General features: G+C 57.4%; 1 long non-coding RNA gene across 2 annotated transcripts in view; it reads right to left on the reverse strand.

Moving 5' to 3' along the window:
* The window catches only part of LOC132809403 (uncharacterized), a 111,714-nt gene that overhangs the window by 85,214 nt on the left and 6,354 nt on the right, over positions 1-20,146 (reverse strand). For both annotated transcript variants that reach the window (XR_009642291.1, XR_009642290.1), the window contains exons 3-5: positions 19,138-19,244; positions 17,216-17,306; positions 12,983-13,188 (exon numbers count right to left, since the gene is read on the reverse strand). This is a non-coding gene — a long non-coding RNA (uncharacterized LOC132809403). The remainder of the gene's footprint in view (positions 1-12,982; positions 13,189-17,215; positions 17,307-19,137; positions 19,245-20,146) is intronic.

Consider the following 20,146-nt stretch of genomic DNA (forward strand, 5'->3'; position numbering starts at 1 on the left):
CCTCAGTACCTCAGAAAGCGCTCCCTCAGTACCTCAGAAAGCGCTCCCTCAGTACCTCAGAAAGCGCTCCCTCAGTACCTCAGAAAGCGCTCCCTCAGTACCTCAGAAAGCGCTCCCTCAGTACCTCAGAAAGCGCTCCCTCAGTACCTCAGATAGTTCTCCCTCAATACCTCAAAAGTTGCTCTCACAATACCTCAAAAGTTGCTCTCACAATACCTCAACAGTTGCTCCCTCAGTACCTCAGAAAGCGCTCCCTCAGTACCTCAGAAAGCGCTCCCTCAGTACCTCAGATAGTTCTCCCTCAATACCTCAGATAGTTCTCCCTCAATACCTCAGATAGTTCTCCCTCATTACCTCAGAAAGTGATCCCTCAGTACATCAGATAGTGCTCTCTCAGTACCTCAGGTAGTGCTCCCTCAATACCTCATAAAGTGCTCCCTCAATATCTCAGATCGTATTCCCTCAATACCTCAAATACCTCTCCCTCAGTACCTCAGAAAGTGCTCCCACAGTACCACAGAAAGTGCCCCTTCAATACCTCAGATAGTTCTCCCTCAATACCTCAGATAGTTCTCCCTCAATACCTCAGATAGTTCTCCCTCAATACCTCAGAAAGTGATCCCTCAATACCTCAGAAAGTGATCCCTCAATACCTCAGATAGTTCTCCCTCAGTACCTCAGAAAGTGATCCCTCAGTACCTCAAAAGTTGCTCTCACAATACCTCAAAAGTTGCTCCCTCAGTACCTCAGAAAGCGCTCCCTCAGTACCTCAGAAAGCGCTCCCTCAGTACCTCAGAAAGCGCTCCCTCAGTACCTCAGAAAGCGCTCCCTCAGTACCTCAGAAAGCGCTCCCTCAGTACCTCAGAAAGCGCTCCCTCAGTACCTCAGAAAGCGCTCCCTCAGTACCTCAGAAAGCGCTCCCTCAGTACCTCAGATAGTTCTCCCTCAATACCTCAGATAGTTCTCCCTCAATACCTCAGATAGTTCTCCCTCAATACCTCAAAAGTTGCTCTCACAATACCTCAAAAGTTGCTCTCACAATACCTCAACAGTTGCTCCCTCAGTACCTCAGAAAGCGCTCCCTCAGTACCTCAGAAAGCGCTCCCTCAGTACCTCAGATAGTTCTCCCTCAATACCTCAGATAGTTCTCCCTCAATACCTCAGATAGTTCTCCCTCATTACCTCAGAAAGTGATCCCTCAGTACATCAGATAGTGCTCTCTCAGTACCTCAGGTAGTGCTCCCTCAATACCTCATAAAGTGCTCCCTCAATATCTCAGATCGTATTCCCTCAATACCTCAAATACCTCTCCCTCAGTACCTCAGAAAGTGCTCCCACAGTACCACAGAAAGTGCCCCTTCAATACCTCAGATAGTTCTCCCTCAATACCTCAGATAGTTCTCCCTCAATACCTCAGATAGTTCTCCCTCAATACCTCAGAAAGTGATCCCTCAATACCTCAGAAAGTGATCCCTCAATACCTCAGATAGTTCTCCCTCAGTACCTCAGAAAGCGCTCCCTCGGTACCTCAGAAAGCGCTCCCTCGGTACCTCAGAGAGCGCCCCCTCGGCACCTCAGAGAGCGCCCCCTCGGCACCTCAGAGAGCGCCCCCTCGGCACCTCAGAGAGCGCCCCCTCGGCACCTCAGAGAGCGCCCCCTCGGCACCTCAGAGAGCGCCCCCTCGGCACCTCAGAGAGCGCCCCCTCGGCACCTCAGAGAGCGCCCCCTCGGCACCTCAGAGAGCGCCCCCTCGGCACCTCAGAGAGCGCCCCCTCGGCACCTCAGAGAGCGCCCCCTCGGCACCTCAGAGAGCGCCCCCTCGGCACCTCAGAGAGCGCCCCCTCGGCACCTCAGAGAGCGCCCCCTCGGCACCTCAGAGAGCGCCCCCTCGGCACCTCAGAGAGCGCCCCCTCGGCACCTCAGAGAGCGCCCCCTCGGCACCTCAGAGAGCGCCCCCTCGGCACCTCAGAGAGCGCCCCCTCGGCACCTCAGAGAGCGCCCCCTCGGCACCTCAGAGAGCGCCCCCTCGGCACCTCAGAGAGCGCCCCCTCGGCACCTCAGAGAGCGCCCCCTCGGCACCTCAGAGAGCGCCCCCTCGGCACCTCAGAGAGCGCCCCCTCGGCACCTCAGAGAGCGCCCCCTCGGCACCTCAGAGAGCGCCCCCTCGGCACCTCAGAGAGCGCCCCCTCGGCACCTCAGAGAGCGCCCCCTCGGCACCTCAGAGAGCGCCCCCTCGGCACCTCAGAGAGCGCCCCCTCGGCACCTCAGAGAGCGCCCCCTCGGCACCTCAGAGAGCGCCCCCTCGGCACCTCAGAGAGCGCCCCCTCGGCACCTCAGAGAGCGCCCCCTCGGCACCTCAGAGAGCGCCCCCTCGGCACCTCAGAGAGCGCCCCCTCGGCACCTCAGAGAGCGCCCCCTCGGCACCTCAGAGAGCGCCCCCTCGGCACCTCAGAGAGCGCCCCCTCGGCACCTCAGAGAGCGCCCCCTCGGCACCTCAGAGAGCGCCCCCTCGGCACCTCAGAGAGCGCCCCCTCGGCACCTCAGAGAGCGCCCCCTCGGCACCTCAGAGAGCGCCCCCTCGGCACCTCAGAGAGCGCCCCCTCGGCACCTCAGAGAGCGCCCCCTCGGCACCTCAGAGAGCGCCCCCTCGGCACCTCAGAGAGCGCCCCCTCGGCACCTCAGAGAGCGCCCCCTCGGCACCTCAGAGAGCGCCCCCTCGGCACCTCAGAGAGCGCCCCCTCGGCACCTCAGAGAGCGCCCCCTCGGCACCTCAGAGAGCGCCCCCTCGGCACCTCAGAGAGCGCCCCCTCGGCACCTCAGAGAGCGCCCCCTCGGCACCTCAGAGAGCGCCCCCTCGGCACCTCAGAGAGCGCCCCCTCGGCACCTCAGAGAGCGCCCCCTCGGCACCTCAGAGAGCGCCCCCTCGGCACCTCAGAGAGCGCCCCCTCGGCACCTCAGAGAGCGCCCCCTCGGCACCTCAGAGAGCGCCCCCTCGGCACCTCAGAGAGCGCCCCCTCGGCACCTCAGAGAGCGCCCCCTCGGCACCTCAGAGAGCGCCCCCTCGGCACCTCAGAGAGCGCCCCCTCGGCACCTCAGAGAGCGCCCCCTCGGCACCTCAGAGAGCGCCCCCTCGGCACCTCAGAGAGCGCCCCCTCGGCACCTCAGAGAGCGCCCCCTCGGCACCTCAGAGAGCGCCCCCTCGGCACCTCAGAGAGCGCCCCCTCGGCACCTCAGAGAGCGCCCCCTCGGCACCTCAGAGAGCGCCCCCTCGGCACCTCAGAGAGCGCCCCCTCGGCACCTCAGAGAGCGCCCCCTCGGCACCTCAGAGAGCGCCCCCTCGGCACCTCAGAGAGCGCCCCCTCGGCACCTCAGAGAGCGCCCCCTCGGCACCTCAGAGAGCGCCCCCTCGGCACCTCAGAGAGCGCCCCCTCGGCACCTCAGAGAGCGCCCCCTCGGCACCTCAGAGAGCGCCCCCTCGGCACCTCAGAGAGCGCCCCCTCGGCACCTCAGAGAGCGCCCCCTCGGCACCTCAGAGAGCGCCCCCTCGGCACCTCAGAGAGCGCCCCCTCGGCACCTCAGAGAGCGCCCCCTCGGCACCTCAGAGAGCGCCCCCTCGGCACCTCAGAGAGCGCCCCCTCGGCACCTCAGAGAGCGCCCCCTCGGCACCTCAGAGAGCGCCCCCTCGGCACCTCAGAGAGCGCCCCCTCGGCACCTCAGAGAGCGCCCCCTCGGCACCTCAGAGAGCGCCCCCTCGGCACCTCAGAGAGCGCCCCCTCGGCACCTCAGAGAGCGCCCCCTCGGCACCTCAGAGAGCGCCCCCTCGGCACCTCAGAGAGCGCCCCCTCGGCACCTCAGAGAGCGCCCCCTCGGCACCTCAGAGAGCGCCCCCTCGGCACCTCAGAGAGCGCCCCCTCGGCACCTCAGAGAGCGCCCCCTCGGCACCTCAGAGAGCGCCCCCTCGGCACCTCAGAGAGCGCCCCCTCGGCACCTCAGAGAGCGCCCCCTCGGCACCTCAGAGAGCGCCCCCTCGGCACCTCAGAGAGCGCCCCCTCGGCACCTCAGAGAGCGCCCCCTCGGCACCTCAGAGAGCGCCCCCTCGGCACCTCAGAGAGCGCCCCCTCGGCACCTCAGAGAGCGCCCCCTCGGCACCTCAGAGAGCGCCCCCTCGGCACCTCAGAGAGCGCCCCCTCGGCACCTCAGAGAGCGCCCCCTCGGCACCTCAGAGAGCGCCCCCTCGGCACCTCAGAGAGCGCCCCCTCGGCACCTCAGAGAGCGCCCCCTCGGCACCTCAGAGAGCGCCCCCTCGGCACCTCAGAGAGCGCCCCCTCGGCACCTCAGAGAGCGCCCCCTCGGCACCTCAGAGAGCGCCCCCTCGGCACCTCAGAGAGCGCCCCCTCGGCACCTCAGAGAGCGCCCCCTCGGCACCTCAGAGAGCGCCCCCTCGGCACCTCAGAGAGCGCCCCCTCGGCACCTCAGAGAGCGCCCCCTCGGCACCTCAGAGAGCGCCCCCTCGGCACCTCAGAGAGCGCCCCCTCGGCACCTCAGAGAGCGCCCCCTCGGCACCTCAGAGAGCGCCCCCTCGGCACCTCAGAGAGCGCCCCCTCGGCACCTCAGAGAGCGCCCCCTCGGCACCTCAGAGAGCGCCCCCTCGGCACCTCAGAGAGCGCCCCCTCGGCACCTCAGAGAGCGCCCCCTCGGCACCTCAGAGAGCGCCCCCTCGGCACCTCAGAGAGCGCCCCCTCGGCACCTCAGAGAGCGCCCCCTCGGCACCTCAGAGAGCGCCCCCTCGGCACCTCAGAGAGCGCCCCCTCGGCACCTCAGAGAGCGCCCCCTCGGCACCTCAGAGAGCGCCCCCTCGGCACCTCAGAGAGCGCCCCCTCGGCACCTCAGAGAGCGCCCCCTCGGCACCTCAGAGAGCGCCCCCTCGGCACCTCAGAGAGCGCCCCCTCGGCACCTCAGAGAGCGCCCCCTCGGCACCTCAGAGAGCGCCCCCTCGGCACCTCAGAGAGCGCCCCCTCGGCACCTCAGAGAGCGCCCCCTCGGCACCTCAGAGAGCGCCCCCTCGGCACCTCAGAGAGCGCCCCCTCGGCACCTCAGAGAGCGCCCCCTCGGCACCTCAGAGAGCGCCCCCTCGGCACCTCAGAGAGCGCCCCCTCGGCACCTCAGAGAGCGCCCCCTCGGCACCTCAGAGAGCGCCCCCTCGGCACCTCAGAGAGCGCCCCCTCGGCACCTCAGAGAGCGCCCCCTCGGCACCTCAGAGAGCGCCCCCTCGGCACCTCAGAGAGCGCCCCCTCGGCACCTCAGAGAGCGCCCCCTCGGCACCTCAGAGAGCGCCCCCTCGGCACCTCAGAGAGCGCCCCCTCGGCACCTCAGAGAGCGCCCCCTCGGCACCTCAGAGAGCGCCCCCTCGGCACCTCAGAGAGCGCCCCCTCGGCACCTCAGAGAGCGCCCCCTCGGCACCTCAGAGAGCGCCCCCTCGGCACCTCAGAGAGCGCCCCCTCGGCACCTCAGAGAGCGCCCCCTCGGCACCTCAGAGAGCGCCCCCTCGGCACCTCAGAGAGCGCCCCCTCGGCACCTCAGAGAGCGCCCCCTCGGCACCTCAGAGAGCGCCCCCTCGGCACCTCAGAGAGCGCCCCCTCGGCACCTCAGAGAGCGCCCCCTCGGCACCTCAGAGAGCGCCCCCTCGGCACCTCAGAGAGCGCCCCCTCGGCACCTCAGAGAGCGCCCCCTCGGCACCTCAGAGAGCGCCCCCTCGGCACCTCAGAGAGCGCCCCCTCGGCACCTCAGAGAGCGCCCCCTCGGCACCTCAGAGAGCGCCCCCTCGGCACCTCAGAGAGCGCCCCCTCGGTACCTCAGAGAGCGCCCCCTCGGCACCTCAGAGAGCGCCCCCTCGGTACCTCAGAGAGCGCCCCCTCGGTACCTCAGAGAGCGCCCCCTCGGTACCTCAGAGAGCGCCCCCTCGGTACCTCAGAGAGCGCCCCCTCGGTACCTCAGAGAGCGCCCCCTCGGTACCTCAGAGAGCGCCCCCTCGGTACCTCAGAGAGCGCCCCCTCGGTACCTCAGAGAGCGCCCCCTCGGTACCTCAGAGAGCGCCCCCTCGGTACCTCAGAGAGCGCCCCCTCGGTACCTCAGAGAGCGCCCCCTCGGTACCTCAGAGAGCGCCCCCTCGGTACCTCAGAGAGCGCCCCCTCGGTACCTCAGAGAGCGCCCCCTCGGTACCTCAGAGAGCGCCCCCTCGGTACCTCAGAGAGCGCCCCCTCGGTACCTCAGAGAGCGCCCCCTCGGTACCTCAGAGAGCGCCCCCTCGGTACCTCAGAGAGCGCCCCCTCGGTACCTCAGAGAGCGCCCCCTCGGTACCTCAGAGAGCGCCCCCTCGGTACCTCAGAGAGCGCCCCCTCGGTACCTCAGAGAGCGCCCCCTCGGTACCTCAGAGAGCGCCCCCTCGGTACCTCAGAGAGCGCCCCCTCGGTACCTCAGAGAGCGCCCCCTCGGTACCTCAGAGAGCGCCCCCTCGGTACCTCAGAGAGCGCCCCCTCGGTACCTCAGAGAGCGCCCCCTCGGTACCTCAGAGAGCGCCCCCTCGGTACCTCAGAGAGCGCCCCCTCGGTACCTCAGAGAGCGCCCCCTCGGTACCTCAGAGAGCGCCCCCTCGGTACCTCAGAGAGCGCCCCCTCAGTACCTCAGAGAGTGCCCCCTCAGTACCTCAGAGAGTGCCCCCTCAGTACCTCAGAGTGCCACTTTGTTGTGTTTAACCCCCAAAGTCCCTCAGACAGTAGCTCCACAAAACATTCACACCCTCAACACTTCAGGGCTCAGCCCAGCTCCCCCCTCAGACTGTGTTCAAACCCCTTCAGACGGTGAGGACCCACATCCATCCCTCTCCAAGATTGGAGCCCATGTTCCCAGAACATGACTTGTCTCTCTGGATTAATTTTAGAATTCCTACAGTGTAGAAGCAAGCCATTCCATCCATTGGCCCCACTCTGACTGTCTGAACAGCATCCCACCTAGACTCACATCCTCTACTCTATTCCTGTAATGCTGCATTTCCCATGGCATCTTTGGACTGTGGGAGGAAACTGGATCACCCGGAGGAAACGCGTACAGATACAGAGAGAATGTGTAAACTCTACACAGACAGTCACCGGGAGTTAGAATCAAACCACTGAGGAACCGTGCTATCCTCTCTCCCTGGATGTCATCTCATCTAACCTTTTACTAAGTAATCTCCCATGTGAAAACCTCTCATCTGTCTCCTTGGTCATCCCTTCAAAAGCTCCATCAAGTTGGACACATCATTTCCACAAACAAAGCCAAGCTGACCATCCCTAATCAATTCTTGCTTTTCCAAATGTATGTAAGTTGTCTCTCAGAATGCCCTCCAACAGCTGACCCACCACTGCCATCAGGCTCACAGCTCCATAGGTCAATGACTGTACCTTGCAGCCTTACTTCAATAATGGCCCATCATTAACCACCCTCCAGTCTTCAGGCACCTCACCCGTTGTCACTGATCAGTCCATCTGACAAGGCCATCTCCATCCTTCTGTAACCTAAGGCTATCCTCCTCAGTATTTATCACCCAACCAATCTTCATATCATTCATGAACCCAATGATTAACCATCCACCATTCAAACCTACATCTTTTCTATCAGCCACATCAGCAAGACCCCAACAGTGAGACATGAACGGACAGAGATTTCTCATTGGGCCATCACTGTCTCCTTCCTGCCACTCAGCATTCTGCGCCAAATTCCTTGGATCTGGAGTTTTTGTGTTCACTATCAGATTCCGGTATGGATCCTGATAAAAGCCTCACTGACCTCCAAGCAGGCGACAGGAAAGTATTGCCCTTATTTACGCACCTGGTCACCTCGTTAAACAGTGCAACCCCATTGGTCAGACCTGACCTCCCCTTAACAGAGCCATTCTGACTGTTCTTCCTGAACTCCAGTCTCTTTAAATGCTGATTAATTCTATCTCCCAAAATTGCTTCCAACAGACGTCCCACCCACGATATTAGCCTGACTGGCCTGGAGCTGCCTGGTATATCCCATGCTCCCTCTTGAATAACAGTACCACATGGTCAGTCTGCAGACAACTCTCCTGTGGCCAGAGAGGAATTGAAAATGTTTGCTCGTGTACCTGCTACTTCCTCCATCACCTCATTCGGTAAACTGAGACACATTTCCACCGTCTTTGGAGATTTATTGGGTTGTAAGAAGGCCAGACCACTCAGAACCATCTCTCTCTCTATATATGTTTACTCATTTAATTATATCACAGAGCATTTCCACGATTTATTATCAACCCTGTCCCAGTGAGCACTGACAAAATGCATCCATTCACTACACCCTCTGGGTCCATGCACAGACTCTCACTGTCTTCCACAGCCTACTCTTTCTCTCATTATCAATTCACCCTTAATGTCACTGTAAGGAACTTTCAGGTTTTTATTTCCCCTCTTAGCCCTCCTCTCTCCCAGGCAATTACCCTGCGATACGGTTTGGAGGAGTGTGGGATATCACTCTGGAAGTGGATGAGCATTGGGAAGCTCAGAAATAAGGAACACATGACTGTGCTGAGTGTGGGGCAGTGGGATCCATTTGGGATGAGCAGACGGAAGCTGAGGAATAAACCTCAGCCCTGCAGCATGAAAATATCCCTTTGAGCTGGCAGGGCAGTCACGTGAACCGAAACCTCCAACCCTGGGAAAAGAGGATGTAACCTCTTCAAGTTCAAAAACCAAATGAAGACGGTCTGTTTGAACACAGTCTCTGGAATCTGGACACGGGAATCATTGCTGAGCAGGGTCTGTAGGAAGCAGAAGCAGCAATGTACTGAACAATTCCCGATATTCCTCGTAGACCACAAGACATGGGAGCAGAAATTAGGCCATTCAGCCCATCTGACAGTGTGGCACTCACTCAGTACTGACCCTCTGACAGTGCAGCACTCCCTCAGTACTGACCCACTGACAGTGCAGCACTCCCTCAGTACTGACCCACTGACAGTGCAGCACTCCCTCAGTACTGACCCTCCGACAGTGCAGCTCTCCCACAGTTCAGACCCTCTGACAGCGCAGCAATTCATCAGTACTGAACCTCTGAGTGCAGCACTCTCTGGACAGATCCTCTGACACTGCAGCACTCCCTCAGTACTGATCCTCTGACACTGCTGCACTCCCTCAGTACTGATCCTCTGACACTGCTGCACTCCCTCAGTACTGATCCTCTGACACTGCTGCACTCCCTCAGTACTGATCCTCTGACACTGCTGCACTCCCTCAGTACTGATCCTCTGACACTGCTGCACTCCCTCAGTACTGATCCTCTGACACTGCTGCACTCCCTCAGTACTGATCCTCTGACACTGCTGCACTCCCTCAGTACTGATCCTCTGACACTGCTGCACTCCCTCCACACTGACCCTCTGACAGTGCAGCACTGCCTCAGTACTGACCCTCTGAAACAACACTCCCTCAGAACTGACACACTGACTGTGTCGCACTCTCTCAGTAATGACCCTTTGACAGTCCATCACCCTCTCAGTACTGACCCTCCGACAGTGCAGCATTCCCTCAGTACTGACCCTCCGACAGTGCAGCTCTCCCTCAGTACTGACCCTCCGACAGTGCAGTATTACATCAGTACTGATCCTCTGACAATGGTGCACTCCCTCCATACTGACTCTCTGACATTGCAGCACTCCTTCCACACTGACCATCTGGCAGTGCAGCACTCCCTCAGTACTGACCCTCTGACAGTGCAGCACTCCCTCCACACTGACCATCTGGCAGTGCAGCACTCCCTCAGTACTGACCCTCTGACAGTCCATCACCCTCTCAGTACTGACCCTCTGGCAATGCGGCAATTACTCAGTACTGACTGTCCGACACATAGTGTGGCGCTCCATCAGTACTGACCCCCGCACAGCGCGGTGATCACTCAGTACTAACCACCTCAGAGTGTGGCGCTCCATCAGTAGTAACCCTCTCACAGTGCGACACTCTGACAGCATGGCCATCCATTAGCACTGACCCTCAGAGAGTGCGCACTTCATCATTACTGACTCTCTCACTGCATAACAATCCCCCCGTCCTGACCCCCCGACAGTGCAGCGCTCCCTCCACACTGACCCCCCGACAGTGCAGCGCTCCCTCCACACTGACCCCCCGACAGTGCAGCGCTCCCTCCACACTGACCCCCCGACAGTGCAGCGCTCCCTCCACACTGACCCCCCGACAGTGCAGCGCTCCCTCCACACTGACCCCCCGACAGTGCAGCGCTCCCTCCACACTGACCCCCCGACAGTGCAGCGCTCCCTCCACACTGACCCCCCGACAGTGCAGCGCTCCCTCCACACTGACCCCCCGACAGTGCAGCGCTCCCTCAGTCCGGACCCCCCGACAGTGCAGCGCTCCCTCAGTCCGGACCCCCCGACAGTGCAGCGCTCCCTCAGTCCGGACCCCCCGACAGTGCAGCGCTCCCTCAGTCCGGACCCCCCGACAGTGCAGCGCTCCCTCAGTCCGGACCCCCCGACAGTGCAGCGCTCCCTCAGTCCGGACCCCCCGACAGTGCAGCGCTCCCTCAGTCCGGACCCCCCGACAGTGCAGCGCTCCCTCAGTCCGGACCCCCCGACAGTGCAGCGCTCCCTCAGTCCGGACCCCCCGACAGTGCAGCGCTCCCTCAGTCCGGACCCCCCGACAGTGCAGCGCTCCCTCAGTCCGGACCCCCCGACAGTGCAGCGCTCCCTCAGTCCGGACCCCCCGACAGTGCAGCGCTCCCTCAGTCCGGACCCCCCGACAGTGCAGCGCTCCCTCAGTCCGGACCCCCCGACAGTGCAGCGCTCCCTCAGTCCGGACCCCCCGACAGTGCAGCGCTCCCTCAGTCCGGACCCCCCGACAGTGCAGCGCTCCCTCAGTCCGGACCCCCCGACAGTGCAGCGCTCCCTCAGTCCGGACCCCCCGACAGTGCAGCGCTCCCTCAGTCCGGACCCCCCGACAGTGCAGCGCTCCCTCAGTCCGGACCCCCCGACAGTGCAGCGCTCCCTCAGTCCGGACCCCCCGACAGTGCAGCGCTCCCTCAGTCCGGACCCCCCGACAGTGCAGCGCTCCCTCAGTCCGGACCCCCCGACAGTGCAGCGCTCCCTCAGTCCGGACCCTCCGACAGTGCAGCGCTCCCTCAGTCCGGACCCTCCGACAGTGCAGCGCTCCCTCAGTCCGGACCCTCCGACAGTGCAGCGCTCCCTCAGTCCGGACCCTCCGACAGTGCAGCGCTCCCTCAGTCCGGACCCTCCGACAGTGCAGCGCTCCCTCAGTCCGGACCCTCCGACAGTGCAGCGCTCCCTCAGTCCGGACCCTCCGACAGTGCAGCGCTCCCTCAGTCCGGACCCTCCGACAGTGCAGCGCTCCCTCAGTCCGGACCCTCCGACAGTGCAGCGCTCCCTCAGTCCGGACCCTCCGACAGTGCAGCGCTCCCTCAGTCCGGACCCTCCGACAGTGCAGCGCTCCCTCAGTCCGGACCCTCCGACAGTGCAGCGCTCCCTCAGTCCGGACCCTCCGACAGTGCAGCGCTCCCTCAGTCCTGACCCTCCGACAGTGCAGCGCTCCCTCAGTCCTGACCCTCCGACAGTGCAGCGCTCCCTCAGTCCTGACCCTCCGACAGTGCAGCGCTCCCTCAGTCCTGACCCTCCGACAGTGCAGCGCTCCCTCAGTCCTGACCCTCCGACAGTGCAGCGCTCCCTCAGTCCTGACCCTCCGACAGTGCAGCGCTCCCTCAGTCCTGACCCTCCGACAGTGCAGCGCTCCCTCAGTCCTGACCCTCCGACAGTGCAGCACTCCCTCAGTCCTGACCCTCCGACAGTGCAGCACTCCCTCAGTCCTGACCCTCCGACAGTGCAGCACTCCCTCAGCACTGACCCTCTTTTTTCTATTTCATGTAGTGTTGTGGAAATTTAGAGTCATAGGGTTTGCAGATTCTGAGGAAGCATGAGCGAGACGCACAGTCCAAGCCCTATCTGAAACTCTCTGTAATAGACTATTCAGAGGCACAGAGTCACAGAGATACACAGCTTGGAAACAGTCCTTCCTGTCCAACGCGACCATACCAACCAGATATTCTCATCTCATTTCGTTCCATTAGCTAGCACTTGGCTGATATCCCTCTAAACCCTTCCTATTCACATACTCATCCTGATGGCTTTCAAATGTCACAATTGTACCAGCCCCCATCACTTCCTCTGGCAGCTACCTGCATGCCCTTGAATAAGTTCTCAAACATTCATACTGTCAATACAAACTCCAATAAACACCAACCTACGAAAGGCTATCATTGTCATCTTCAACCCACCCTTTGCTTCATCGTTATGCTGATTTCAGCACAGGGACAGAAATAGTCTTAGTGACCATCCACCGTCACCCGGTAATACACTTATTTTCAAATGGGGCTTGCATGTGATTCCCACCCCCTCTAATAGTTACCTGGAAGGTGGGGGTGAGCTGTACTCTCCTGCTGCAGTCCTTGGGTGTCCCACAGTGATGTTAGGGAGGGAGCTCCAGGATTTTGACCTGAACCATGTAAAGAGCTCTCTTACTGGAGTACCTTTTTAAAGTTGGGAAGTTAGTATTGACCAGGAGGACCCGAGAGCTGCTGTCCTGTCAGAGAGAGAGGCCTGGTGGGTCACACACCTCAGGTGAGGGGCGAGGTTGAGAAGCTGGGGCCTTCATGGTAATTTCAGACATGATAGAGATTGAGCCAACAGTGTTGGCATCACGAACCAGTTAGCTGATGTAACTGACCCCCCTTTGTAGCAGGGGGGATTCAATCCCTTGAACAGAGCAAGCTTGAGAATTCAACACTAAAACCAATCTGTACGGACCCGCTGGAGACCTGAAACATCAATACAGAGATTGCTGAAGAAGCTAAGCATGTCCGGCAGCATCTCTGATGGGAGAGGGAAAAAGAGACAGACAGAGTTCACCTTTCAATCCAATGATTTCTGCGGGAAAGTTCCTTCAGAACAGGCCGTTTCTGAGGAAGGGTCACTTGAAATGTGAATTGTTCCTCTCTCTCTTCACGTTGCTACTGAATATCCCCAGCCATCTGTTTGCTTGAGAATTTGATCTGACCTGATCCAAGCGTCACCGAGTCATTCAGTCTGTGTTCAATGCCCTGCGGCTGCTTCTGCTGAAAGTTGACAAACAGGTTTACGAGGTGTTCTGGGGATAAACATACTGGGGGATGGTTTCTAAGGTATTGAGGGAGCACTATCTGTCAGTACAGGGTGCAGATGGTCGAAAGGTACAGATACACTTCATAGATCATAGGTCAGTACAGCACAGAACAGGCCCTTCAGCCCACGATGTTGTGCCGACCATTGATCCTTATGGAACGTAAACTTAATGTACAAACCCTCACATTTCTGTGACCATATGCATGTCCTGCAGTCTCTTAAATGTCCCCAATGACATCGCTTCCACAACTGCTGCTGTGGCAATGCATTCCATGCTCTCACAACTCTCTGTGTAAAGAACCCGCCTCTGACATCCCCTCTATACTTTCCGCCAAACAGCTTAAAACTATGACCCCTCGTGTTAACAATTTCTGTCCTGGGAAATAGTCTCTGGCTATCAACTCTATCTATGCCTCTCATTATCTTGTATACCTCAATTAGGTCCCCTCTCCTCCTCTTTTTCTCCACTGAAAAAAACTCCGAGCTCAGTCAACCTCTCTTCGTAAGATAAGCTCTCCAGTCCAGGCAGCATCCTGGTAAACCTCCTCTGAACCCTCTCCAAAGCATCCACACCTTTCCTATAATAGGGCGACCAGAACTGAACCCAGTATTCCAAGTGCGGTCTCACCAAAGTTTTCTAGAGCTGCAACAAGATCTCACGGCTCTTAAACTCAATCCCCCTGTTAATGAAAGCCAAAACACCATAAGCTTTCTGAACAACCCTGTCCTCTCGGGTAGCCATTTTAAGGGATCTATGTACCTGCACACCAACATCCTTCTGTTCCTCCACACTGCCAAGAACCCTATCCTTAATCCTGTACTCAGCTTTCAAGTTCGACCTTCCAACATGCATCACCACACATTTACCCAGGTTGAACTCCATCTGCCATCTCTCAGCCCATCTCTGCATCCTGTCAATGTCCCGCTGCAGCCTACAACATCCCTCTCTATACTGTCAACGATACCTCCAACCTCTAGGTCATCTGCAAACTTGCTGACCCATCCTTCAATCCCCTCATCCAAGTCATTAACAAAAATTACAAACAGTAGAGGCCCAAGGACAGCGCCCTGTGGAACACCACTCACCACAGACTTCCAGACAGAAGATTTTCCTTCCACTACCACTCGCTGTCTTCTGTTGGCCAGCCAATTCTGTATCCAGACAGTTACATTTCCCTGTATCCCATTCCTCCTGACCTTCTGAATGAGCCTACCATGGGGAACCTTATCAAATGCCTTATTGAAGTCAAGATACACAACATCCACAGCTCGACCCTCATCAACCTGCCTAGTAACATCCTCAAAAAACTCAATAAGATTTGTGAGGCATGACCTGCCCCTCACAAAGCCGTGCTGACTGCCTTTAATCAAACCATGCTCTTCCAGATGGTCGCACATCCGATCCCTCAGAATCCTTTCTAACTCCTTGCAGACGATAGACGTGAGACTGACTGGTCTGTAATTGCCCAGAATTTCCCTAATTCCTTTCTTGAAGAGAGGAACTACATTTGCCTCCCTCCAGCCCTCTGGTGAGGGTTGGGCTGGGGGCGGTGTGTAGACGGCGGTGAAGATCAGGTTTGGGGGGGTGTGTGGACGACGGTGAGGGATATGCTTGGGGCGGTGTGTGTACGTTGGTGTGGGTCTGGCTGGGGACGGTTTTAGCAGGAGGTGAGGGTCAGGCTGGGGGCAGTGGGTGGATGGTGGTGAGGACCAGGCTGGTGCCAGGATGTGGGCAGCGGTGAGGGTCAGGCTGAGGTCAGTGTGTGGATGTCGTTGTGGGTCAGGCTGGGGGCAGTGGGTGGATGGTGGTGTGAGTCAGGCTGGGTGCAGTGTGTGGGTGGTAGTGAGGGTCAGGCTGGGTGCGGTGTGTGGGTGGTAGTGAGGGTCAGGCTGGGGGCGGTGTGTGGGTGGTAGTGAGGGTCAGGCTGGGGGCGGTGAGTGGGCGGTAGTGAGGGTCAGGCTGGGGGCGGTGAGTGGACGGCTGTGAGGGTCAGGCTGGGGGCGGTGAGTGGGTGGTAGTGAGGGTCAGGCTGGGGGCGGTGTGTGGGTGGAGGTGAGGGTCAGGCTGGGTGCGGTGTGTGGGTGGTAGCGAGGGTCAGGCTGGTGCGGTGTGTGGGTGGTAGTGAGGGTCAGGCTGGGTGTGGTGAGTGGGTGGTAGTGAGGGTCAGGCTGGGTGCGGTGAGTGGACGGCTGTGAGGGTCAGGCTGGGTGCGGTGAGTGGACGGCAGTGAGGGTCAGGCTGGGTGCGGTGAGTGGACGGCAGTGAGGGTCAGGCTGGGTGCGGTGACTGGGTGGTAGTGAGGGTCAGGCTGGGTGCGGTGAGTGGACGGCAGTGATGGTCAGGCTGGGGGCGGTGTGTGGGTGGTGGTGAGGGTCAGGCTGGGTGCGGTGAGTGGGTGGTAGTGAGGGTCAGGCTGGTGCGGTGAGTGGGTGGTAGTGAGGGTCAGGCTGGTGCGGTGTTTGGGTGGTGGTGAGGGTCTGGCTGGGTGCGGTGAGTGGGTGGTAGTGAGGGTCAGGTTGGGGGCGGTGTGTGGGTGGTAGTGAGGGTCAGGCTGGGGGCGGTGAGTGGACGGCAGTGATGGTCAGGCTGGGGGCGGTGTGTGGGTGGTGGTGAGGGTCAGGCTGGGGGTGGTGTGTGGGTGGTAGTGAGGGTCAGGCTGGGTGCGGTGAGTGGACAGCAGTGAGGGTCAGGCTGGGTGTGGTGAGTGGATGGCAGTGAGGGTCAGGCTGGGTGCGGTGAGTGCGTGGTAGTGAGGGTCAGGCTGGGCACTCCGTGGCAATGAATTCCACAGGCCCACCACTCTCTGGCTGAAGAAATGTCTCCGCATTTCTGTTCTGAATTGACCCCCTCTAATTCTAAGGCTGTGTCCACGGGTCCTAGTCTTCTCGCCTAACAGAAACAATTTCCTAGTATCCACCCTTTCCAAGCCATGTGGCCTGTCATATCCCTATATTAATTGTCTCGAGGTTTACAGCACAGAAAAAGGCCCTGTGGGCCATTGAGTCTATTTCAGTAAAGAAAACTATCACCGAACTATCCTAATCCATTTTCCAATACACAGTCATTCGCATCATCTATCATGGCATCGCAAGCATGCACCTAAATACATCCCAAATATTTTCGGGATTTGTGTCTCCCACCCTGACAGACAGTGAGGTTTAGTGCAACTGGTGCTCGATGATGCCATCACCCACAGGAACACAGAGCAGCTGGGTCTGTGCAAACCAGAGATCGCCCACACATTGGGAAGGATGGCAGGGTCCCCGAGAGGGGGCACAGGAGATTTACCAGGATGGTTCAAGGAATGGGGGATTTTTGTAGTGTGTTTTGGATTTTTTTTATACTATTCATTTTTATGATATTGGTGATTTTAATACTGAGAAAATATCCATCTACAATAGATGGACTCTCCTTTCTAACCTCTCCCCTTGCCTGGGCTGTGGTAACCTTCAGGTTAAACCCACCACCAGCCATCTCTCCCTAATGAGAGAGCAGCCCTATGGTCTGGGAGGACAATGCTGCCTTTCCCTTTTACACAGTGATGCCACTGTACCCCGGGGGTGGGGAGAGGGAATGCTGAAGGGGGGGAGGATGGGACACCACTCAGGCACAGTGCCTTGTCCTGGAGGATGTTCACTTTCTTTAATATTGTTGAGGGCTGCACTGATGCAGGCAAGTGGAGAATGTTCCAACACAATCCTGATGTGTGCCTTATAGAGAGCAAACAGACATTGGGGAATCAGGGGTTTGGGGAAACTGAGGTTGTTCTCCTTGTAGCAGAGGAAATTGTGGGTGCCCTGTGACAGAGGGGTTTACAGAAATTATACATTAGAATAATCAACCTTACACTCATCAGCTCATCATAAACTGTTGACAAGACATATATGAAAGACTTGGAGGGAGATCTGTTGACTGGATGGTTTGATTCAAAGGAGAACTTTTATGCATCAAATAGGAATGAGCTGGAACACAATACTCACAACTAAATGCAAATATCCAGGTCCTGATGAATTGAGTAATTCTGTCAGAGTTTGGTGTTACAATGACTAAGGTTACCATCTGAATGTCCACCTGTAATACAAGTTTATAAAATCCGTCACTGTCAGATCAGGTTAGAAACTCACACCATCCCCTCCTCCTGGCCCAGGATGACCGGACACATTGCCCCCTGAATGACTGCTGACCTCCACAAGGGGTAATCTACTTGGGTTTCTATCAGTTTCCATCTTGGGACTTCATGTGACTAAACAGGGCAGATCTTTGACACATGGGAGAGAATGTTCCAAGTGTTAGTGAGATGTGGAGAGCAGGATTTGCTGCTGCTTCTTTCCTTCTGTGCTGCCGCTGTGCCTCATCAATAAGACATGGGGGGGGGGGGGGTGAAAGGCTCATGCAGCTTCAGGGGCAAGTTGTCACCTTTCTGACCAAACAGGCAGACCAAACAGGGGTTTGACAAGGTAAAGACTGACAGGATGTGTCCCAGCATGAGGGAACCTAGAACCAGGCTCTGGTTCAGTCGCAGAATCAAGGGTTCTGTTTTAGTTTTGTCAACTTTAATGCAACACCAACACGAGTAAGGGGTTTCAGTAGCAATGGAGCTGGGGCGAGGGGGAGACAAGTAACATTTTACAGATTGGAATTCCTGGTGCTTGTGATTGTGTAGATGTCTGATCAGAAGGGCACCTTGGCGTCAGAATAGGAGAGCAATATTGTGAAGAGTGTAGCTCTGCCTCAGTTCCCAGTGAGAGAGGGGGGCTCAGCAGTAAGGGAAAGGAATTTGTAACATCAACTGAAGGCAATGGGTTTAACCATTGCAATGGTTCATTGGAGGAAATTGCAGCTAATCGAGTAGTGGGAGCATGGTTAGCAGTTTGATAACAGAATAACAGTGGAGCAATGGAGAGGGATGATGGGGAGGTCGAGCTGGACATGGTCAGTGTACATGTGAAACCTAACAGTGATTTTGGACGATGTCACCTCCTGGCAGTATGTAGGTGAGAAACTGGAGGGACCAAGGATAGATCCTTGAGGGACACCGAATACAAGGACTTCAGAAAGGAAAGGGAGAGTGGAGATGGAGAAGGATTTTCCAACAACCTTGAAGTAAAATATTAGTTGGTAGCAGAATGTGTGAGCAGGACATAACCAGAAAAGACAGACAGAACAAGGAACAATATCTGTGAATCGGTGAGGGGGGAGTGATGATGATGATGATGATGATGATGATGATGATGATGAGGAGGAGCCTGACTCTACATTCTATTTCTCCATTCGTGAGATCACCCAACCCCACCCTAGTCTCAGCTCATTTACTGAAATACTTGCTCCATCCCTGTGTTATCTCCAGACTCCATTATCCAAACACACTCCTGGCCAGCCTCCCACATTCAAATTACATATAATATCAAGAATATCTAAAACTCTATTGCCCAAGTGCTCGCTTGTTCTATAAGTTGTTGATCCAACAAAAGGCTCCCGTTTACAAGCAACTTCAAATTCTCACCCTTGATGTAATTCCTGGCTGTGAACATCCCTGTCTCCCTGCACCACACAACCTGTGAGACCTCAACAACTCATTTTCTGTCAGACTCCCAACGATGTGTTTATTCATTGCTTCACCGGATTGGCTGTTTCTACTGTTGTCAAGGCAACACGGTCTGGAATTCCTATCCTAATCCTTTCATATCTGTTTTTCTCCTTTAAAGGTATCCCCGAAAACCTGCTTATTTGGCAATTCGTTTGATCACCTGACCTAATATACCCATCTGTTGTCTAATGTCAGAAATCATCAATAGTATTTCGTGAAATTATAAAAATGATAAAAATACGAACTGTTGTTGATTTGCACATACATTGTCAACTTTTCTCTGTCGCTGAGTGAATAATCTGTAACATCTCTTACCCAACCACATTGTGGGAGCACCTTCACCACACAAACTGCAGCTGTACAAGGAAGTCAAACATCACCCTCTCCCCAGGCAATGGGGCTTTGGCATTAATCACTGGGATCTGTGGAGGGAGAAACACAGTTGATATTTCAGGGAATGAAAATGTTGCAGAATTTGATGGTCAGAAATGGAAGGAAAATGCCCTCTTTTGTTGTAAAAATGAATTATTCACTGGCAAAGTGATTGTGGAAAATTCAGTCCGTTTAGAGAGCAGCACGTTGTCAGGGGTTGGGCAGCAGAGGAAAATTAACTTACAAAAGGTGTGTGAAAGGAACAGTAAAACACTGAACAACCCAAACACCCTGTTTCCCAACACTTCAACTCCCCTTCCCGCTCCACCAAGGACATGCAGGGCCTGGGCCACCTCCACCGCCAAATCCCAGGCACCTGATGCCTGGAGAAAGAACGCCTCATCTTCTGTGTTCGGGTCCTCCAACCACATGGGATCAATGTGGATTTCACCAGTTTCCTCATTTCCACTCCCCCCACCTTATCCCAGATCCAGCCTTCCAACTCGGCACCACCTTCTTGTCCATCTTCCATCCCACCGATTGGCTGCTGCCTGACCGGCTGTGCTTTTCCAGCATCACACTCTGACATTGAAAACACCCTGACTCTGACACTCTGTAAATCCTGCCCTATCACTCCCTGCCAGGCAAAGCTGTGCATGTGTCCCCCTGCAGCTTGCCCCTCACAAAGTTGGATGCCACACTCATGTCCCATGAACCACTGCCCCCAATAAAGGTGGCGGCGCTCACTCGCACCATTCACCATTTGAAGCATTTTCCCGTTTGCCACAAACACGGTCCTGGGATTTTCAAATTTGTGTTTTCCGATGTGCACTAAGTTCTGTAAAACGTCTCAGCCCGTTCCATTAAAATTTCCTTCCCTTCCTGGTCAATATGTCTTTCCTTCCCCCTGCCTTGCTCCTTCACACATTCCCAATGCCTTGGACACAACACA

This window comes from Hemiscyllium ocellatum, unplaced genomic scaffold, assembly GCF_020745735.1.
Source record: "Hemiscyllium ocellatum isolate sHemOce1 unplaced genomic scaffold, sHemOce1.pat.X.cur. scaffold_1171_pat_ctg1, whole genome shotgun sequence".
Lineage (NCBI taxonomy): Eukaryota > Metazoa > Chordata > Chondrichthyes > Orectolobiformes > Hemiscylliidae > Hemiscyllium > Hemiscyllium ocellatum.